Genomic DNA, 24,232 nt, shown 5'->3' with positions numbered 1-24,232 from the left:
TGGGGACAGTTGAAGAAGGGGAGCATCAGAGAAGACAGGATCAAACAGCCTTTTTACACAATGCAGAGGCTTAACCCCTTAGGTTCCACAGTGAGTATATACTAAAAAGGTGTAGCGCTAAAATAATAAATAAACAATAAAGTCCATCATTCATAAAAAACTGAAAAACGAATCCAAATCTTCATCCAAAGATTGATAGAGCGGAAAAGATAGCCACCACCAACACCACCAACACCCAAATCAACTGACCCTTGCCATCAGTGTGTAGGGTACACACAGAGTAAGCATGGATGAATGGCCCCAACGATCCCTCTGCAACGATCGATAACCTCAGATGGCAATAAGGCCTAATAATCTCTCAATGAACAAATCACTTATATTTCCCCAGACAGCTCCAGCATCCACATATGTATATGGAAAAAATATAAAAGCTCATTGTGCAGACATCCAATAGGAAGATGTATTGTTTAAAGGAAGGGCTGGTAAACTCACATGTATTTAAAATGACCGCCAAGCATATAGAAACATAACGGTTTTTCCAACCGAAAAGATGGCCGCCGTGTCTCCAATCAGCGTCCCGTGTCACACGTCCTTAGCTCCACCCAGTGAGTATAACAAGCATGATTTACTGCATATACAGACTGATTTTACTGTTGTGGGTTTAGTAACACTTTGTTATCTTGTAATTTGTTGCACTATGTGCCTTAATTCACGCTGTACTGTTTAATGTTACATTATATTTTGTAGAATTGTACTGTATTCCTATGCAAACCTTCTCTCCTTTTGGAGATAAATAAAAACTCTTCTGTTAAATAAAAAAAAAGCAACAGCTCTGAGTCTGCTGGCTCTGTTGGCATCATATGGTGATGGTGGCACCTAGCAGCAGTTTCGGGGCTTTAGGGAGGATTTTACAGGTAAATACCATGAGTACAATATGGTAAATGCACATATAACCTTATGGGAAGATTGTTCTTGAAATGAATGGTCTGGTGACAGGGTCCCCCACTATTTATGGTGGTGCTATATTCAAAGGCCATTAGGCATTTTAAAGTTTGCATGGGCATCCAACAAACCCAGAAAATTGGCTTGCATTTCATATCTGTTTCATGGGCGTCCACAGAACTTTTTTCAGGGGGGGCATCGTTTTAAGGTCACCCATGCTCCTCCCCTTTTTGACAACGTCATGAATGGGAGGGCTTAATCATTATCACATAAAGCGCAGGCATGTGTCCATCATATGCAGCCTCACTGTGCCCATCATATGCAGCCTCACTGTGCCCATCATATGCAGCCTCACTGTGCCTATCAAATGCAGCCTCACTGTGCCTATCAAATGCGGCCTCACTGTGCCTATCAAATGCGGCCTCTACAGTACGGATGGTGTACAGTATGTGTATATAGAGGGGGTGGATGTTATTATCATATACAGGAAGGAAGGTGGGTCTATATATAGCTGTATACAGGACAGATGATGTATATCTGCAATCAGTGATGATGGAGGAAGGTCTCTATATACAGGAAGGAAGGTGGGTTCATACAGCTATATATACACCCACCTTCCTTCCATCGGATGATCGGGGGTGAGGGAGGGACGAAGGGACGATCAGAGAGCAGCAGCCAGCAGTCACTCAGCAGACTCACAAAAAAGTCTGCGGTGGCCACGGCGGACCCTTGCTGATTCCGGGGGGGGGCACTTGCCCCCCCTTGCCCCTACCTGATGATGCCTTTGATCTGTTTGAGATCCAGTTGGCATACATTCCAGATGAGTTTCTCATTGACTTGCATGAAGCAATTAAACCAAAGTGGGGTGCATGACGAAAGCGACAAAAAAAACGCAAGCGTATACAGATAGGTAAGAAACAATTCAAAATCGAAATACTATATACGCAGTATAATGATACACAAACTGATGTTATAGGTAAAACACAAACACCTGTGTACATAGAGAGGTTCAAGAGAATGTGAAATTCCATTGTCTACAACAGAAAAGATCACAATTCATAACCTCACCTAGCAGGAGGAAACACTAAGGGGCCCTTTCACACTGGTGCGTTTTTGCTGCGCTTTTACCTTGCAAAAAAAAAAGAAAATGCAGGAAAAATGTTTCCCTTTAAATCCTATGGAACTCTTCACACCACTGAGCTGTGGGTGCGGTGCGTTATGAAAAGTTTTGCTCCTGCTTGAAGCATCTTTGATGCCCTTTTTCAAAACGGCTCCAAAAACACAGGTGCCCATTGAAATGAATAGAAAACGCACCAAAATGCGGCACAAAATGAGTCAGAAATGCACTTGTGTTGCATTTTTTGAGTCACACGTCCAAGTTTCACAGATGCGTGCTGGTTAATAGGCATCCAGAAAACGCACAGGAAAGGTATCAAAAACAAGGCAAAAACACATATGTGTTTTTGATGCATTTTTTTTCAACGGTGTAGTGTGAAAGCAGCCTAAAACATTAGAAAGTATTTTTTTACTAGAAAGAGTAGCTGATGTTTGGAACAGACTTCCAGCGGAGGTAGAGAGTCAGCCTACAGTAAGTGAATTTAAAGGCCCAATCCAGGCAAGAAACAAAAATTACCTTCGCAATGGGGAAGGGGGGGGCATATTAAGCCAAGGGGTAGAAGAATAAACTGTAATAGGGCGTACACACGGTCGGACTTTGTTCGGACATTCCGACAACAAAATCCATGGATTTTTTCCGACGGATGTTGGCTCAAACTTGTCTTGCATACACACGGTCACACAAAGTTGTCGGAAAATCCGATCATTCTGAACGCGGTGACGTAAAACACGTACGTCGGGACTATAAACGGGGCAGTGGCCAATAGCTTTCATCTCTTTATTTATTCTGAGCATGCGTGGCACTTTGTCCGTCGGATTTGTGTACACACGATCGGAATTTCCGACAACGGATTTTGTTGTTGGAAAATTTTATCTCCTGCTCTCCAACTTTGTGTGTCGGAAAATCCGATGGCACTTTGTCCGTCGGATTTGTGTACACACGATCGGAATTTCCGACAACGGATTTTGTTGTTGGAAAATTTTATCTCCTGCTCTCCAACTTTGTGTGTCGGAAAATCCGATGGAAAATATCCCATGGAGCCCACACATGGTCGGAATTTCCGACAACACGCTCCGATCGGACATTTTCCATCGGAAAATCCGACCGTGTGTACGGGGCATAATACTTCCCAGGTTCCTCGCTCTTGCTTCCTTGCAACCAGTACCATGAAGGCGTTCCAGCCAGGGGCATGCTAGGTGGCAAAAAAAACAGGGGCTTCAGCCCGAAGTCCAAGCCCAGCACCGGGGGGGGTGAGGGGGGGTAGTACCTACCTGATGCGCGCTGACCTACTTGACACTGATACACACTGACCTACCACCTAACATACTCTGACCTACCTGACACACACTGACCTACCACCTGACATACACTGACCTACACGACATACCCTGACCTACACGACATACACTGACCTACCTGACTAGACTTCAGGTGTCCTCCTGCAGCTCAGTGGCACGCCCATCACACAGTAGACTCCAGGCAGCCAGGTGACGGCCATGATGAGGAGAGGAGAGCCGCCCTCCCGAGCGTCGAGTGGGGTCGGGATCTTCTGACAGTGGCGCGGCGGCCACATTGTAATTCCCGCCTTCTGAAGCCTGCAGCGCCTATGATGGATGTCACACGTCCCGCGGTCCCGGCATGGGACCCGGACCAGTGGGACGTCCTTCAGCGCAGATACAGAGGGCCCAACCACAACCCAGTGTACCGAAGAGAAGAGAGTCGGATGGCAGGAGACCATGGAATAAGAACCATGGAATAAGGACCATGGAATAAGAACCATGGAATAAGGACCATGGAATAAGGACCATGAAATAAGGACCATGGAATAAGGACCATGGAATAAGGACCATGGAATAAGGACCATGGAATAAAGACTAGACATGTGCACAGCCAAAAAATTCGTTCATTTTCGTTTTCGTTTTATTAGTTTATTATTTTTTTTTTTTTCGTTTTTCGAGTCATTCCTTATGATCGCGATTCGTAATATCGTTCATGCGTAGATTCGTAAATGCGTTCATTCACTTATTCGTAAATTCGAACATTCGTTCATTCGTACATTCGTTCACTCGTACATTCGTACATTTTTACATTTGTACATTTGTAAATTCGTACATTCGTAAAATCGTACATTTGTAAATTAGAAAATTCGGAAATTTGTAAATTCGAAGTTTGAAAATCCAAAAACCCGAAAATTCAAAAATCTGAAATAGTAACTAACTATTAAATTTTAGGTATTGTAATTTCCTTTCAAATTTGACTGTCAGTGAACGTAACAAATAAGAAAATATCCGAAGTTACGAATTATCCGAAAAGAATGCTGCATCTAAACAAATGCAACGGAACAAATTAATAATAAATAATAATAATAAAACGTTGTTATTATTATTATTGTTATTTATTATTATTAATTCATTACGTTCCATTCCGTTTTTCGGATCATTCATAACTTCGGATAAATTTGTATGTGTTACGTTCACTAACAGCCAAATTTGAAAGGAAATTACAATACCTCTATTTTAAAAGTTACTAGTAATTACTAATAGTTAAGTTATTATTAGTTACTGTATTTATCGGTGTATAACACGCACTTTTTTCCCCTTAAAATCAGGGGAAAATCGTGGGTGCGTGTTATACGTCGATCCCCGCTATTTTGTGATCTATCGGAGCGATCGCCGCTGACATTCACATATCGTGTATTTTTAAATATGGCGCCGCGGAGTTCGGAGGGACTCGGCGGCGCTCATTCAGCTGAACGAGCGCCGCAGAGAACACAGTGACTGGGCGGAGCCGAGATACACATAGCCGAGGGTTCTCGGCTCTTCTCGGCACCGTTCACAGTCCCGCCCAGTCCCGCCATTGGACCTGTGTTATGTCCATCATAGGGACTGGGCGTGACTGTGAACGGCGCCGAGAAGAGCCGAGAACCCTCGGCTATGTGTATCTCGGCTCCGCCCAGTCACTGTGTTCAGCTGAACGAGCGCCGCCGAGTCCCTCCGAACTCCGCGGCGCCATATTTAAAAATACAAACTAAACTTGTGTATGTCGGCGGCGATCATAAAATGTACAGTGGGGACAAGGCTGCACTGACCACTGACCACTGCACTGACCACTGACCACTGGGGACAAGGCTGCACTTGGGGAAGGCTGAACTGGGGCAAAGCTGCACTGACAATTCTGCACTGGGGCAAAGCTGCACTGACAAGGCTGCACTGGGGCAAAGCTGCACTGACAAGGCTTCACTGGACACTGGGGCAAGGCTGCACTGACAAGGCTGCAGATGGACACGATAACGCTGCATTGATGGGCATTTAAATGTAAGATTTTTTTCCTTAAACTTCCCTCCTAAAAGTTTTTTTCCTTAAAATTCCCTCCTAAACTTGGGGTGCGTGTTATACGCCGCCACGTGTTATACGCCGATAAATACGGTAACTATTATTTCAGATTTCCAAATTTTCGAATTTACAAATTTACGAATTCACTAATTTACTAATGTATGAATATACGAATGCCCGAATTTACGAATGTCCAATTTTATCGAATTTACGAATATTCGGAAAAAATTCGTTAAACGGGTTTTCGTTAATTCAGATATTACCGAATTAACTAATTTGTCAAAACTCGTTAAAAAACGAATTCGGAACGAAACTAATTGCACATGCCTAATAAGGACCATGGAATAAGGACCATGGAATAAGGACCATGGAATAAGGTACGTATTGCAGCCTTCTCCTCTTCCCCCTAACTTAATAAGGCATTTAACCCTTGCAGTGAGGGTAAGGGCTGTTAATCCCTAAGTTTAACTTTAACTGATTTAGGACCACCCACCGCACTTATACTACGACACTGTGCACTGGATCATGTACATATGCGCGATTTGTTATGTTAGGGTAGGGGGGTGGGGCACTGCGCACCCAACGCCCTCCCCCGGCTGTGCTGTCATTTGCTACAGCACAAGCCGAGCAGCGGGTCCCGGCCAATAATTTATGGCTGAAATCCGCTGATCGGCTGAGCCTTGTGGTAAACAACACAGGGCTCCCTCCAGACAGCAGCAATGTGCGTTTTTCTTTCCCCCTGCAAAGCAGGGAGTAAAAACCGGCACATTGCTTAGTAAAACAGCACATAGTAAACATTACCAGGCACACAGTTAACCTAGGGTTGCCACCTTTTCTTTAAGTCAAACATGAACACTTTAGCGGCGCAAAGGAATTTTTGATAGTGTAATATAATATAATATAATATAATATAATATAATATAATATAATATAATATATTTTCTAATCATATGAAGATGATCACAAGAGTCCACAGAGTTCCCCTTTTCATCTGAATCCTCAGAGTTTCCTCTTACATCTGAACCCTACACTGTAAGGGGGGGACTCTACAGACTCTGATGTAAGGGGTGCTCTGAGAACCCTGATTTACCTTAGTGTACACACTCAGAGGCAGGAGAGAGAAGGGGGAAGGGGGGACTTCAGTCACAGACAGGGATGGATGGTGAGCTCACTCACCCAATGGCAATCAGAACCTCTCATCCAGATGTATCTGTGGCTGCTGGGCTTCAAATTTCCCAGGAGAGCAGGTCAAGCTTCTCTCCTCTCCCGTCTGGGGGGGTGTTAGTGTTGGCTTTGGGCAGTGTGAAAGAGAGTGTAACAGACATTCTCGGCTTAGACAACTGCAGCCAGCAAGCCTACTGGGAAGCCATAGTCTGGTCTGAATAATGTGTCCGGGTATCAGGCTGTCTGAAACCCCAACGCACGATTCAAGACCCAAACTGTCATGGTGAATCCTGGACAGGTGGCAACCCTAAGTTAACCCCTTATTTGCCCCTAAATGTTAACCCCTTCCCAGCCAGTGTCATTAGTATAGTGACAGTGTATAGTATTAGCACTGATCACTGTATTAGTGTTACAGGTATCATCAGTGGCAGTTAGTTCTCCCCCAGCATCAGGAAGTGTCAGATTGGCCTCCGCACTATCACAGTCCCATTATAAGTCGCTGATATCCGCCATTACTAGTATAAAAAAATTAAATAAAAATCAAGTATCTACAGGTATACCATCATTTGTAGATGGTATAACTTTCACGCAAACCAATCAATATGCACTTATTGTGATTTTTTTCTTACTGAAGACATGTAACAGAATACATGTTGGACTAAATGTATAAAGAAACTCATTTTTTTTATAATCTTTATTGGATATGTTTTATAAGAGAATGTAAAAAATATTGTTTTTGTTTTTTTTTTATCAAATTCCTTTTTGCTTATAGCGCAAAAAATGAAAAACCCATTGATGATCAAATACCACCAAAAGAAAGCGCTATTTGTGGAAAAGTGTTGCATGACCGCACAATTGCCAGTTAAAGTAGCACAGTTCTAAATAGCAAAACAATTGCCTGGCCATGAAAGGGGTAAAATCTTCTGGAGCTGAAGTGGTTAAACATGCTTGGAAAGAATATAGATCTATACTCAGATGACAAGGTAACAAAGGAAACAAAAAGAAGATAAAAAAAAAGTAAAACAAAAATAAATGAAAAAAAAAGGAGCAGTCATGATGAACTACTTGGTAAAGCCTCGTACACATGATCAGATTGTTGGCCAATAAAACCGTGGAATTTTGTCCGAAGGGCATTGGCCCAAACTTGTCTTGCATACACATGGCCACACAATTGTTGGCCAACAATTACGAACATAGTGACGTACTAGACGTTTTTCAGCTCTTTAGCGCCACCCTTTGGGCTCCTTCCGCTAATTTCGAGTAAGTAGAAGTTTGGTGAGTGTTGATTCCTGCTTTTCATTTCGCACTTTTCAGTTCGTTTCTGAACAGCCATTCATCAACCAGCCATGTTGTGGAATCGGAGGAGATAGCGTGTTATTTATTATTGGCCTTGGAGTTATTGCTTTGACATTATTTTTATGGTTGAATAATAATGATTTGATTTGTTATATTTTCTATATTTTTGGATGCATAGAATGCACTTTTTGGTTAAAGCGGAGCGCCGCTGAAATTTTTTTTTTTAAAAGTCAGCAGCTACAAATACTGCAGCTGCTGACTTTTAAAACATGGACACTTACCTGTCCAGGGCGCCCGCGATGTCGGCACCCGAGGCCGAACGGTTTCTCTGTCCTCGGGTGCTGCCGCCTCCATCTTCGGTAAGGGAATCAGGAAGTGAAGCCGTGCGGCTTCACTTCCCGGTTCCCTACTGCGCATGCGTGAGTCGCGCAGCGCAATACGGATGGTCCCTGCTGTCTCTGGGACCCGTGTGTTTCCCAGCAGGAAGTGGCGTAAATAACCACAGATTCTGTGGCTATCTATGCCGGAAGTGGGTACAGATACCTGTAATATACAGGTATCTGTACCCCCCTCCCCCCTGAAAGGTGCCAACTGTGTCACCAGAGGGGGGGAGGAATCTGATGAGTGGAAGTTCCACTTTTGGGTGGAACTCCACTTTAAGTTCTATTGGCAGATAACATGTCTAATTGTATTTGTTTTCTTTTTTTTAATGCACAATAAAAGAATTGTGTACAATAATACTTGGCTTATTGGATGTACCTATGTTTCTGTTATACATTTGTACCAAACTATGACCTTTTGCAACAATAAAAATTGTTTGTAAACAAAAAGAATACAACTTGTCTATGTGTTTTACTTCAAATGACAGTTTGGGAGTAGGCGGTTACATTTTAAAAAATACAATGTAAAATTGACAAGGGACACCAACATAGTCGAATCTTTGATCTTAAAAACTACGGGATAATGGTGTTGTGGTAACTTGCCCAAATAAAAAAAAAAAAAAGCATAATAATATTATTCTTGATATCACTAGAAAAAAAAAAGCCTTTAAAAATTAGTTTGCAATAACTCCATCAATATCATCAGCAAAGCAGCTTCATTATTATTATTATCCCATTAAAGAAGAAGAGAATTGTGCGCTGCATTTCGAGATTTCATAATTCTCCGCGTCGCAAATGTTAATTCTGCATTACGAACGCTACTTTACAAGACCGATCGCTTCTGGCTCCTCCTTGCTTCCCGAGCATGCGTGTTTGTACTTTGGACACACGCTCGGAAAATCCAACAACAGACATTTGTCCACGGAAAATTTGAAAACCTGCCATCCAACATTTGTCCGCGGAAAGTCCGACAACAATTGTCCGATGGAGCGTACACTCGGTCGGATTTACCGCCAACAGCCTGTCATTGGACATTTCCGTCGGAAAGTCCGATCGTGTGTACGAGGCTTTAGTGCAGTTGCTCCAGAACTTAGTAAAGGAGGTAAAGCTATCCCTTTGCAAAGAATACCCAATCACGTGCAAGGAAATTTTTTTTAAAAACTTCATTTTTGCTTGTACATGATTGGATGATGGAAGTCAGCAGAGCGTCTGCTCATTTACTAAACTCTGGGGGACCTGCACTTGCAGATTGCACAGTCTATTTGCCTTTAGTAAATCAACCCCCCCCCTACGTTTCAATTCTGGTGCCTATTCATCCCAACAGCAGCCTGGATTATCATGCATCTTTTATGAGTTACTCATCACCATCTGAAAGATTGGTAACCCTGTCTGCAGTCTGACTGTCCCATTATTACCATGAATGATATAAGTATGAAGACTCACGGCATTGAGGGTCCTGGATGGAGGACCTCCAGTCTGTACCATGTCCAGATCACAGCCTCTCACCGAAGGTAATCTCAGCCTTATATATCTTAGAAAGAAACTCCAAGAAAGTTCCAGTGCCTCCCTCCAAAACAATTGTCAGCTCTCGCTTTGTCACTCCCTAGAGACAGAGATACACATTCTCCCTAATGACAGCAACGGGCAAACATCCACCTGCCAGCTATTACTACGGGGACCTGTCTGTGTCACCAAACACGCCGCAATTCGAGGCATGCTTTCATCAGACACTCAACAATAAAAAGGAAAAAAAAAGTAGTTTGTGATACAACATAATAATAAAGTAATCTGAATACTGTACCCTCTATCGATACTGGAATTGTATTGTTTATTGTTTTTGCTTGTCTGCAAAAAAAAAACTTTAACCGCTTGCCGACGAGCCGCCGTCAATATACTGCGGCAGGTCAGCACGATCCCGCGAACCGTGGTAGCTGTACGTCGACCCTTTAAATGCCACTGCACGGCGGGGGGGGGGTGCGATGTGCGCGGTCGCGATGACCGCTGGCCACCCACGATCACTGGCACGAGAGCGAGAACGATCCTTGTTCTGTGAGGGGAGGCGAGACAGATCGTCTGTTCCTATTAGCTAGGGACAATGATCTGTCTCCTCCTCTAGTCAGTTCCAGCCCCCCACAGTTAGAAACACACACAAGGGAACACAGTTATCCCCTGTGATCGCAATCTAGTGTTAACCCCTTCCCCGCCAGTGACATTTACACAGTAATCGGTGCATTTTTAAAGAATTGATCGCTGTATAAATGTCACTGGTCCCAAAAGTGTGTCAAAAGTGTCCGATCTGTCCGCCGCAATGTCGCAGTACCGCTAAAAATCACTGATCACCTCCAGTACTAGTATTATTCAGGGAAGCCTATCCCACACCCACCTAACAACTGTCCCCAAGCCACCCCCCATTGAATCATTTCCCCGCATCTATTACCTTTTGTACCACCACCCCCTCCCTTTAGAATGTAAGCTCTACGAGCAAGGCCCTCCTGTCCCTTCTGTATTGAACTGTACTGTAATTGTGCTGTCCCCCCCTCTACATTGTAAAGCGCTGCATAAACTGTTGGTGCTATAAAAATCGTTAATAATAAAAATAATAAATACTAGTAAAAAAATAATAATAATAAAAATGCCATAAATCTATCCCATGGTTTGTAGACTCTATAACTTTTGCGCACACCAATCAATATACGCTTATTGCAATTTCTTTTATCAAAAATATGTAGAAGAATATATATTGGCCAAAACTGATGAAGAAATTCGATTTTTAAAAACATTTTGGGGGGTATTTATTACAGCAAAAAGTAAAAAATATTGTTTTTTTTCTTTTTTTTTTTTTAAATTGTTGCTCTTTTTTTGTTTATAGCGCAAAAAATAAAAACCGCAGAGGTGATCAAATACCACCAAAATAAAGCTCTATTTGTGGGGAAAAAAGGACGTAAATTTTGCTTGGGTACAGCGTCACATGACCGCGCAATTGTCAGTTAAAGCGACGCAGTGCTGTATCGCAAAAAATGGCCTGGTCGTTAACCAGGCAAATCTGGTCTGTAAGTGGGGAAAAAAAAAACTTTAAATGATAAAATAAAAAAAATGTAAAAAAAATAGAGTAAATCCCACAAGTAGCTCTATTGACCATCCCACCTGGATCCTATGCTATAATCTCAAAGAGTTGTTTTTTTTTTTTTCTTCATTTCTGCAATGGGCACAATAATCCCCAGGCGTGGCAGTGCCAGGACAAGGTTATCTACAGCACAGGGTGCACCGCCCCCCCAAGATGCCTGAGCATTATATGTCAGCAAAAATCCCCCAAGTGCTCAAAACTGAGCACTAATATGCATGATTACCTAAGCATAAATTCACCCTAATCCCAGTACCTAAGCATAAATTCACCCTAATCCCAGTACAAATCTGCCATCGGCTGAACTGCCCACTCCAAGTACAAATCTCTGCCCCCCGATCCCCCAAATCCACCCAGCACAACACCCCCCCCCCAAAAAAGAAAATCACCTTTCTTAGCACAATTCCTCTACTCCTAAAATTTACCCTCCGAGTCCACATCCTCTCTCCCCCCCCTCCAAATTCCCCCTCCTAGCACAAATACCCCACAATCATCCCTACCAGCGCAATCCCACCCCCCCCCACCCCCCAAAAAAAAATTTCCCCTCCTATCACAATTAATCCCCCTCTATCATACCACGCCTTCAAGCAAAAGACCCCCCAATCCACAAATCCTCCTCCCCCATTCTTCCTCCCAACACAGATCCCCCTAAATCACGATGCCTAGCACACCCCCAAATTTCTCCTCCTAGAGCAATTTTTACCCTGTGCTGCCCCCCAAATTCCCCCTTCCAACACAAATCCCTGACCCCCAATCTCCTCACGGCACCCTCCCACCTCACATGATACCCCAGTGCCCAGGGCAGCCGTCCCTCTTGCCCACCACTTGTCTCGGCCCTGGGCGCTTAAGGTCCACCGACATTCCTTTAAGCCAAAGATTGGGTCACCAGGGGTTTGCCTCCTGAAGATGGAAAACCCGCTAGCCCACCTCCATAATACTCAAGACCACTTCAATGCAGCATGGAGCCCCTGGGTTTATGGGCATGCTGTCATTAAAATCCCTCACCTTCTCCTGACTTTGGTAGGTCCCACACACTCACTACCTAGACACTACTTTATAGAAGTTCATTCTGCAGATGCTGAGAGGAAAAATGAGATGCGAATGCTGACAACTTCTTCTTGTACAGTAAGTAGTTAGAAGATGTAGGTTGTTTCATGTCAGGTCCCCTAACCACATGAGCCCAAAGGCTGCTGCCTACTCTGCCCTCCCTAGAATTATGCCCTATTCCCCAATGCAGCTGTATGTAGGAAGGCGTCGCTGTGTTTTGATCAGGGTTACCACTTGAACAGGTGGCAAAGCAGGGGGGTGAATGATCCTTGGACGGCTCGCTCACATCCACATTAGCATCCAGAAGTAAACACAGCTATTAAATGATCGCTGCTTGTAGGTGGGGTGCAGCGTAGTGCGGCGGCAATAATTCACACAGCCAGCTGCGATAGAAAACTTGTATCGATGTAATTCAACGACAGTTCACAACAACCCAGAGGGACGTCTGCTCAACTGGGTGCACTCAGGGATTTCAACAATGAGCAGAGACCAGGTATCAGCCGGGTTGACAGCCTCTGTTAACCGCTTCAGCCCCGGAAGATTTTACCCCCTTCCCGACCAGAGCACTTTTTTGCGATACGGCACTGCGTCGTTTTAACTGACAATTGCGCGGTCGTGCAACGTTGCACCCAAACAAAATTGACGTCCTTTTTTTTCCCACAAATAGAGCTTTCTTTTGGTGGTATTTGATCACCTCTGCGGTTTTTATTTTTTGTGTTATAAACAAAAAAAGAGCAACCATTTTGAAAAAAAAAACAATATTTTTTACTTTTTGCTATAATAAATATCCCCCCCAAAAAATCATTTTTTCCTCAGTTTAGGCCGATATGTATTCTTCTACATATTTTTGGTTAAAAAAAAAAAATCGCAAAAAAAGCGTATATTGATTGGTTTGTGCAAAAGTTATAGCGTCTACAAAATAGGGGATAATTTTATGGCATTTAAATTATTATTTATTTATTTATTTTTTAGTAGTAATGGCGGCGATCTGCGATTTTTATTGTGACTGCGACATTATGGCGGACACATCGGACACTTTTTACACTATTTCGGGACCATTGTCATTTATACAGAGATCAGTGCTATAAAAATGCACTGATTACTGTGTAAATGACACTGGCAGGGAAGGGGTTAAACACTAGGGGGCGCTCAAGGGGTTAAGTGTGTCCTAGGGAGTGATTCGAACTGTGGTTAACTCGATGACAGGGAGCAGTGATCTCTGTCACGTCACGAGGAAATTCCTTGTTTACATAGGCATATCGTCGTTCTGCGGCTCCGTGACACGATCACCGGGAGACCGGCGGACATCAAGTCCAGCGGGCACGGTCACGCTGTACGCGGCACGCAGCTGCTAGCCCCGCCTCTTAATGTGGACGTACAGGTACGCCCATTTGCCCACCGCTACCATTTTGCCGACGTATATCGGCGTGCGGCGGTCGGCAAGTGGTTAAGAGAGCAAGATTGCGGCCTGGCCATCTCGGCCCCAAGCGGGATGAAGTTGAAAGGAGTTGCAACCCTACACTTTCCCTCCTCGTCAGGATCCTTGCCCTACCGCTAGTACTGTCCCTAACAGGCAGGGGTACCTTTCCTTAGAGCCCTTTCACACTCAGGCGGTTTGCAGGCGCTATTGCGCTAATAATAGCGCCTGCAAACCGACCCGAAAGTGCCGCTGTCTTAATTCCAGTGTGAAAGCCCCGAGGCTTTCTAGCAGGACGGGAAAAAAAGTCCTGCTAGCAGCATCTTCGGAGTGGTGAAGGAGCGGAGTGTATACCACTCCTTCACCGCTCCTGCCCATTGAAATCAATGGGACGGCGCGGCTATTCCGCCGGCAAAGCGCCTCTGCAGAGGCGCTTTGCGGTGGTATTTAACCCTTTTTCGGCCGCTAGCGGGGGTAAAACCGCCCCGCTAGCGGGCGAATAGCAACGGTAAAACGCCGCTAATAATAGCGGCGTTTTACCGCTGACGCCGCCCCCGCCTCAGTGAGAAAGGTTCCTTACACTGCTGACTCACATAAAGCGTGCCTAACCTGGGAGCCAGGGCCTTAAATAGGCTCTGACTGACCCTAGATGGCTTCCAGAGTCACATGGGACAGCAGCATCCAATTTGGTGCCTCCCCAGTGACCCAGGAAACCATAGAGGAACTGAGTTCCTCTTGACTTCCTCTCCAGCTGCAGTGCCGCTGCAGAGGAACGCCACCTGCAGTGCAGAAAATAGATTGCACCTACCTACATGATTACCTCTGGAACTAAGGGAACACTGCAGAGGATTGTCCTCTGCTGTGGGTTTCTGGCAGCCATTTTTTTGGGGGGGGGAGGGGACCTATGTCAGATTGGCATGGAACTCTCTCAATATTTGGACGGCCATATAGGACTTTATATAGCCCCTTCTGAGTCATTTAGAAATGCTATGCAGTGTGAGGAGTACCAAGAAAGGGAGAGATACCTACTGGTTAGAGAGAAGCAGGATTAGCACAGGGAAAGTTCCTGAAGGGTCACCTTAGGGTTGGCCCTGTCACCCCTAGAAAGCTATTTGCTTTGGGGAAGTGTAAGTGAGCGTCATTGTACCCTGCATTGCCAGCACAGCATCCAAACTGGGTAGGTACTGTTCTACTCTGAGAGAACCTGTTTATGGAGACCATCCTCATACATACTGCCACAAGTACAGTCTGCCTACGTGTACCTCTTTGTTACGGAACTGTAATGCCTCGTACACACAGTCGGATTTTCCGACGGGAAATGTTCGATGGGAGCTTGTTGTCGGAAATTCCGACCGTGTGCAGGCTGCAGGCTCCATCGGACATTTTCCGTCGGAATTTCCGACAAACAAAATCCGTTGTCGGAAATTCCGATCGTGTGTACACAATTCCGACGCACAAAGTTCCACGAATGCTCGGAATCAAGCCGGAGAGCCGCACTGGCTATTGAACTTCAATTTTTCTCGGCTCGTCATACGTCAACGCGTTCTTGACGTTCGGAATTTCCGACAAGATTTGTGTTGCCTTTATTGAATAAAAGTCATATAAGCTACATGCCGCAGCAGAAAAATGCAGGAAATCTGACGCGTTTCACATTGTGGTCAGTGCTTAATCATAGCTTTTGTGTGACCGTGTATGCAAAGCAAGTTTGAGCCAACATCCGTCGGAAAAAAAAAAAAAAGATGGATTTCGTTGTCGGAATGTGCGATCGTGTGTACGCGGCATTAGTGTGCCTTATTGCCCATACGTATACTTTGTGACTACTACCGCATTTTTGTACTGTTTACATTTTATTGTCAAAAGGCAGACACATGAACTTTAATGGTTACTCAGTCCGTAGGGTTCAATATTGTTTTAGCCCACCCTTTGCAGTTACAACAGTTTCAACTCTTCTAGGAAGGCTGTCCACAAGGTTCCAGAAGCGTAGTTGTGAGATCAGGCACTGATGTTGGACGAGAAGGCCTAGCATGCAGTCTCCGATCTAATTCAACCCAGTGGTGTTCTATCGGGTTGAGGTCAGGACTCTGCGCAGACCAGTCAAGTTCCTCCACCCCAAACTCGCTCATCCATGTCTTTATGGACCTTGCTTTGTACACTGTTCCAAATCATTTGGTGGAGGGGGGATTATGGCGTGGGGTTGGTTTTCAGGGGTTGTGCTTGGCCCCGTAGTTCCATTGAAGGGAACTCTTAAGGCGTTAGCATACCAAGACATTTTGGACAATTTCATGCTCCCAACTTTGTGAGACCTTGCTTTGTGCACTGGTGCGCAGTCATGTTGGAACAGGAGGTTGCCATCCCCAAACTGTTCCCACAAAGTTGGGAGCATAAAATTGTCCAAAATGTATTGGTATGCTTACGCCTTCCCTTCACTGGAACTAAGGGGCCAAGCCCAACCCCTGAAAAACAACCGCCCACCATAATCCCCCCTCCACCAAATGATTTGGACCAGTGTACAAAGCAAGGTCCATAAAGACCTGGATGAGCGATTTTGGGGTGGAGGAACTTGAGTGGCCTGCCCTCAACCCGATAGAACACCTTTGGGATGAATTAGAGCGGAGACTGCGAGCCAGGCCTTGTGGTCCAAAATCAGTGCCTGACCTCACAAATGCGCTTCTGGAAGAATGGTCAAACATTCCCATAGACACACTCCTAAACCTTGTGGACGGCCTTCCCAGAAGAGTTGAAGCTGTTATAGCTGCAAAGGGTGGGCCAACTCAATATTAAACCCTACGGACTGGGATGCCATTAAAGTTCATGTGCGTGTAAATACATTTGACAATATAGTGCATTATTCATTACATAAAGCAGAAATCCCTAGAATCAGTTCTCTCAATCCAAGAATCCAAATCAGTACGATAATTTAACTCCGAAAAACTTGACAGGTTCTTACAGAAGAGTTTTGGCACCAAAAAGTTGGGCCCCAAAATTTGTAGCATCTAAAACTTTTACAGTGCTGCATTTATTATTCACTCATTGTGCCTGAAAAATTAAAGTCAGCCCCCAGGCAGACGTCAATCTTTTATATATGAAAAATACTCCTCTGCACTCAAGCAGACACGCGTCCAATGGTGTGATCGTAATGCTTCGCTCGATGCAGGCCTCCTCAGATAGGGAAATCTTCAACAAACTGTAGGGACACGTAGGAATGCGCAAACGCCTAGTGCTTTACCACCATTACATTTTATTGAATAGAAATACTGTATGTCAGTGTACTTACAAAGGTTCGTTTTCGATATGGAGACCAGCATGCAACAAAAAAACGGACGGTCATTCATCCGATAATCTCATCATGTGTACCAGGCTTTAGTGGTGCCACATTCTTCTCATAGAGGAGTGTTTCTGGCGCTGCAAGGGTTAACTGCCTGGGCTGTAGGGCTGAAGGATCTCACTGCTCACCCTCCCCTTCCCCATTCACAAAACTCCTTGTATTATTTTCCCAGAATGCAACACATTCTGTAAATGGAGAGGAGGGATCCTGTCATTCATCCACCCCTACTCTAAATGACTAGCGTTGTCACCCTAGGGCAGGAAGTGTTTTGGGACTACAGACTAACCCCCCCCCTCTCCTCATGTCAATAGCATGGGGGTGTTCTGCAGGTCACAAAAGAGAAATGAAAAATGATACCATTGTTTGCGATTTCAGTTCCGTACACAAAAAATAATAAGGGCGCGGGGTGTTTAGCTTGTATTTTATGTATGCAGGATATTGTTCTAAGCCTGAAAATCTACAACAAACGCAGTCACCACATTTACGTGTCATACATACTGGGTGCTGAAACCCTGACGGAAGACACAAGCACACCGTTCAGCTCCACTGCCAACAACAATATGCTGTGGCTGGACAGGGCACCGAGTACTACTAACCAGGGGCGTAACTACCACCATAGCGACCAATGCGGGCGCTATGGGGCCCGCAGCCAAGTGGAGCCCAGTGAGGATGAGAGCACCGCCGGCACAGTCTCCCAGCCAGGGGAAGAGAGAGGAGAGGAAGAGGTAAGCTGTGACCTGTGCCCAATGCAGCGTGACCTGTGCCCAATACAGCGTTGCCTGTGCCCAATACAGCCTGGTCTGCCTGTGCCCCATACAGCCTCACCTGTGCAGAGGAAGAGGCAAGCCACCCAGGTCAGCAGAGAGCTGAATTGCCCGATGTAATAGCTTTCATTAGAACTTCCAGTGTTCCCGGGGCTCACGTCACATAGCTCCACCTCTTGGCCCGGCGCCTTTGATAGACAGAACGCCAATCAAATGCGGGACTTGTGACGTCATCAAAGGCGTCAGGCCAAGAGGTGGGGCTATGTGACGATGAGCCCCGGGAAGACGGGAAATTCAAATGAAAGCTATTACAGCGGGCAATCCCGCTCCTGCTGATCCGGGTGGCAGAGGCGGCTCTAGGCTTTGTGAGGCCTTAGGCAAACCTTAGACATGAGGCCTCACTCACTCCCATAACTGAAAAAAATATTTGAGCGATAGAAATTACTGCAGAGCAGACCGCAGACATGATACAAGAGCTGGTCAGAGACTGCAGACATGATACAAGAGATGGTCAGAGGCTGCAGACATGATACAAGAGATGGTCTGAGGCTGCAGACATGATACAAGAGATGGTCAGAGACTGCAGACATGAAACAAGAGATGGACAGAGGCTGCAGACATGAAACAAGAGATGGTCAGAGGCTGCAGACATGAAGCAAGAGATGGCCAGAGGCTGCAGACATGATACAACACGGTAACGCCACATTGCTGCAGCAGCCACTCAACACTAGGGCCAAGGACAATCCCTCCACAGACAGAGTGCAGACAGATAATCCCTGTATACACCCCTCTGTCCACTACTAAAAGCAGGAGAAGCTGACATATTCGCTTTTGGCGCCCTGCAGTGCATCCTGGGAGGTGTAGTCTCTGCAGAGCGCAGGCACTGGAGGGCCAAGTCTAGTGTGTGGTGTGGAGAACTACAATTCCTGCCCTGCAATGTGGTTCCGGCTTTGGGTGAAGGCTAGGATGGCGGTAGAGCCTGCTATTGCCTGCAGCTGATGAGATGTTCTCCGTGTGAGGGGAGATGTTACAGCTGGTTGTAACCTCCATGGCTTTACCCAAGTGTGTGCCGGCCCGCTCACCCCACCAGCCTGGGGACACCAGGGCCATCTTTATTATTGATTGGACCCTGGGCAAACATTTTCCTGCCCCCACGCCAGCAATTTCGCTCTCCATCCCAACATCCCAAAAAACACACACAGAATTATCTAAAAAAAAAACATGTTAATAATGTAAACATAAAGATCTGGTTCACACTCACTTATTGCTTCAGGCTCACTGATTGGTTACTAGAGGCTACTGCACATAATTACCGCTTACCCATTGGTTGCTTTAGGTTACTGCACATCATTACTGCTCACTGATTGGTTGCTATAGGTTACTGCTTATCATTATCACTCTCGGATTGGTTGCTAGAGGTTATTGCACATTATTAATGCTCACTGATTGTTTGATAGGGGCTACAGCACATAATTACCGCTCACTGGGAGGCAGAGCAGTATTGCGGTGTGTGATGCAATTGTTGGGGTACTGTTGGTTGGATGACAGGATACAGTTTAGGGTGATGGTGGTAGCATTGGGATGAGAGGCTGAGATATCTCCCCTATAATGATAGGGGGTAGGGTTATAGGATGCCAGAGGTGGGGTACAGGGAGGATGTGGATAATAATGACAGGAGGCAGGGTTGTAAGATGCCAGAGGTGGGATACAGGGTGATGATGACAGGGGGTGGGGTGGTAGGATGTCAGAGATGGGGTACAGGGGAATGAAGATGAGAGGGGATGGAGTGGTAGGAAGCTGGCAGAGGGGTACAGGGGGTGAAGATGACAGGGGGTGGAGTGGTAGGAAGCTGGCAGAAGGGTACAGGGGGGTGTAGATGACAGGGGGTGGAGTGGTAGGAAGCTGGCAGAGGGGTGCAGAGGGGATGAAGATGACAGGGGGTGGTAGGAACCTGGCAGAGGGGTGCAAGAGGGATGAAAATGACAGGGGGTGGGGTGGTAGGAAGCTGACAGAGGAGTGCAGGGGAATGAAGATTACAGGGGGTGGGGATGTAGGAAGCTGGCAGAGGGGATGAAGATGACGGGGTGGGGTGGTAGGAACCTGGCAGAGGGGTGCAGGTCGATTAAGATGACAGGGGGTGGGGTGGTAGGAAGTTGGCAGAGGAGTGCAGGGGGGTGAAGATGACAGGGAGTGGGGATGAAGGAAGCTGGCAGAGGGATGAAGGTGACAGGGGTGGGGTGGTAGGAAGCTGGCAGAGGGGTGCAGAGGGGATAAAGATGACAAGGGGTGGGGTGGTAGGAAGCTGGCAAAGGGGTACATGGGGTGAAGATGACAGGGAGTGGGGATGTAGGAAGCTGGCAGAGGGAATAAAGATGACACGGGGGTGGTAGGAAGCTGGCAGAGGGGTACAGAGGGGATGAAGATGACAGGAGGTGGGGTAGAAGGAAGCTGGCAGAGGGGTGCAGGGGGGATGAAGATGACAGGGGGTGGGATGTAGGAAACTGGCATGTAGGAAACTGGCATAGGTGTGCAGGTGGGATGATAAGAAGTATGATGATAGGATGCCAGGAACAGGATAATGATGATGACAGGGGTCAGTAGGTGGCATCATATGCTGGACGGCAAACATATCATCAGTGCACTGCTCTGTGTCTGAGTGAGGTCACAGGTGGCTGGCAGCAGTGATTTTCGGGGCGCCAGTTATGGAATGCTGTTAGTGTCCGGCAGGAGTGTTGTGTAGTACCTTGAGACCTGGATGATCGGCAGGCACCAGCTAAATTACGGATTTGATCATGGAGCTGCTCATTCACTGCGGGCATTATCGGAGCTCTGTCTGCAAGTGCACATGGTAGGAGAAGGAGATCCTCAGAGCGCGGCAGAAGGGGAGGAGCCAGAGGAGGGGACTACATGCAGCCACTCGTGATCCTGGGCTCTCAAGCAGTGCTCAAGTGACCGGGGAAAACCTAGTTCTGCGTACTGCAGGCTTTTTCCCCGCATTAAAGGCTCTGAGGGCGCTGACCAGGGGACATTCACTTCCACACACGGTAGGCAAATTAGGTGGCTGCGAGGCCCCTGGGAGTGGGAGGCCTTAGGCAACCGCCTAATTTGCCTAATTAGAGAGCCGCCTCTGCCGGGTGGCTTGCCTCTTCCTCTGCACAGGCAGACCAGGCTGTATTGGGCACAGGCAATGCTGTATTGGGCACAGGTCACGCTGCATTGGGCACAGGTCACGCTGTATGGGGCACAGGTCACGCTGTATGGGGCACAGGTCACGCTGCATTGGGCACAGGTCACGCTGCATTGGGCACAGGTCACATTGTATGGGGCACAGGTCACGCTGTATGGGGCACAGGTCACGCTGCATTGGGCACAGGTCACGCTGCATTGGGCACAGGTCGCACTGCATTGTGCACAGGTCACGCTATATGTGGCACAGGTCACGCTGCATTGACACTAGGGCAGCTGTGGGGGGGGCTGTTTGCAGGGGGGCCCCATACAACATTTTGCTATGGGGCCCTGCTATTTCTAGTTACGCCCCTGCTACTAACATTTAGGGTAGTATGCATCTAGGGACGAATGGCCCGAATGCAGAGGTCTTACAGGTCTTTACAGACATTTGTTCCTGAATGTATACCAGGGGTCCTCAAACTTTTTAAACAGGGGGCCAGTTCACTGTCCCTCAAACTGTTGGGAGGGCGGATCAATGCTGCATCACCAGTGCCCATCAGCGCAGCCTCACCAGTGCCCATCAATACAGCCTCACCAGTGCCCATCAATACAGCCTCACCAGTGCCCATCAATACAGCCTCACCAGTGCCCATCAATGCAGCCTTACCAGTGGCCATTAGCGCAGCCTCACCAGTGCCCATCAATACAGCCTCACCAGTGCCCATCAATGCAACCTTACCCGTGGCCATTAGTGCAGCCTCACCAGTGCCCATCAATACAGCCTCACCTGTGCCCATCAATGCCGCCTCACCAGTGGCCATTAGCGCAGCCTCACCAGTGCCCATCAATGCAGCCTCACCAGTGCTCATCAATGCCGCCTCACCAGTGCCCATCAATGCCGCCTCACCAGTGGCCATTAGCGCAGCCTCATTAATGCCCATCAATGTAGCCTCACCAGTGCCCATCAATGCCGCCCCACCAGTGCCCATCAATGCAGCCCCACCAGTGCACATCAATGCAGCCCCACCAGTGCACATCAATGCAGCTCCACCAGTGCACATCAATGCAGCCTCACCAGTGCACATCAATGCAGCCTCATCAGTGCACATTAATGCAGCCCCACCAGTGCACATCAATGCAGCCCCACCAGTGCCCATCAATGCGGCCTAATCAGTGCTCATGAGCGCAGCCTAACCAATGCCCATCAGTGCAGCCTGGTAAGTGCCCATGAGTGCAGCCTCACCAGTGCACATCAATGCACCCTCACCAGTGCACATCAATGCAGCCTGATCAGTGCCCATCAGCGCAGCCTCTCCAGTGCACAGGGATTAGAGAGAGGAGTGCCGCCGGATCATACAGAGCTACTTGTAAAGGTAGCCCGTGAGGGTCAGTTTTAACTTCCGGGGACTTACCGCTGTCAACAGGCACACGGAAGACAGCCGCGAGGGGCACTAAGAACTTAGATCTATCATAGGAATCTGGGGATTGCTTACATACTGATAAGCACAATATCTACTGGGAGATGGTAAATGAGGGCACATGAGGAGGGCAGAGGGGGGCACTGCAACTTAATGTCCTTACCTGAACTTTACTGTCACAAGAATAGTGGAGCGTGAATTCCACTTTAAAGGATAAATTCAACATTTTTGCACTTAGAAGACGGCACTATTTTTTGAAGTTTATGAATTGATTTATTTTTTTATTACTATTTACTGTTAATATAACATATTACCGTTTTGAATTCCAGCTTAATTTGCACAGAGTGAGTTTGAGATTTTGTATAATCAGGTCATCCTTGCATAGGGCACTATAATGTTGTAAGAGAGTGCTGGGTTCAACACATTGCGAATAAGGCATTATTTTTTTCCACTGACACCAATAAAGGGGCACTATTCCTCCCACTGACACCAATAAAGGGGCACTATTCCTTCTACTGACACCAATAAAGGGGCACTATTCCTTCTACTGACACCAATAAAGGGGCACTATTCCTCCCACTGACACCAATAAAGGGGCACTATTCCTTCTACTGACACCAATAAAGGGGCACTATTCCTTCTACTGACACCAGTTTTTTACCTTTATACTCTATTTAAACCCCCCAAAAAAATGGCTACTCACATGTCAAAAAAAAAAAAAAAAAGTACAGTAGAAGAGAAGTTGAAACTTACCTGCTCCCTAGTCATTGAGGAATACAGGGAATCTGTCCACAGCGACACCTAGCGCTGATCCTGAGGAACTGCAGGCAGCGATTGGAAGACTTTGACAGCTGATCTCCCGCTGTGCCGCCGCCCGATCAGAGCGATGAGGCAGGAGGGAGATCAATGTGCTCTATATAGATCTGTCTTGATAGGGGGAGCAGTGTGTGGGGTGAGCTCTGCTCTCCTCCTGGGATCGGCGGCCGATATTGGGCTCTGCTTATTGCGGCTACACATGAGCCGGGCGGGGGGGTTGCTAAGGACGCACATGGCGGGCGGGGGGGGGGTTGCTAAGGACGCATATGGAGGGGCGGGGAATCCAGCCCAGGGGAGGAGCCTGGAGAAGGAGAGGTGACACCCTGTGCACTGCAATCCATAGACTTGTCTCTATAGGGGGGGTTGAAGAAGATCTGTGGGTGACTTTTTTTTATCACTGTAAGCCCAATTTTTTTTTTATATTGTGAAAGATAATTCTACGCCAAGTAAATTAATACCCAACATGTCACGCTCTAACGATCGCGGCGATACCTCACATGTGGGGTTTGAACACCGTTTTCATATGGGGGGCGATACTCACGTATGCATTCGCTTCTGCACGCTTTTTTTATTCTTACACTTTTTTACTTATTTTTACAAGTAGCGCGGCGGGAGGGGGGCCCTCTCCAGCCGCTGATAAAAGTGATCTCGCGGCGAATCCGCCGCAGAGACCACTTTTATCAGAAAGAGGACCGCCCGCTGAAGAAGAAGATACTGGGGTTATGGCAGCTAGCTGCTACCATAACAACGATATTCCTCTTCAAAATAGCGATGTAAAACTACGGCGGGCGGTCCGTAAGTGGTTAAGGGGCTTGACAGGGGGTGTGTCTTATGCCTACATACATTTTCTCATAGGTGTCCCTCGTCTTATCTCAGAAAGTTGGGAGGTATGATATATATATATATATATATATATATATATATA

At 46.5% G+C, this 24,232-nt stretch overlaps 1 protein-coding gene across 2 annotated transcripts in view; it reads right to left on the bottom strand.

Moving 5' to 3' along the window:
- Positions 1-23,535, bottom strand: part of LOXHD1 (lipoxygenase homology PLAT domains 1) — a 359,211-nt gene extending 335,676 nt beyond the window's left edge. The window contains exon 1 of one of the 2 annotated variants that reach the window (XM_073619032.1): positions 23,245-23,535. The gene's annotated coding sequence lies outside the window, so the exon portion shown is untranslated. Of the gene's footprint in view, positions 1-9,674; positions 9,830-23,244 lie in introns of those variants that run through there. The other variant, XM_073619042.1, reaches the window with a different exon arrangement.
- Between the last annotated feature and the right edge of the window lie 697 nt (positions 23,536-24,232).

This window comes from Aquarana catesbeiana, linkage group LG01 (genome assembly GCF_042186555.1).
Source record: "Aquarana catesbeiana isolate 2022-GZ linkage group LG01, ASM4218655v1, whole genome shotgun sequence".
In the NCBI taxonomy this organism is placed as follows: Eukaryota; Metazoa; Chordata; class Amphibia; order Anura; family Ranidae; genus Aquarana; species Aquarana catesbeiana.
The sequence above is the reverse complement of the archived record's forward strand: the minus strand, read 5'-3'. Positions and strand labels throughout refer to the sequence as shown.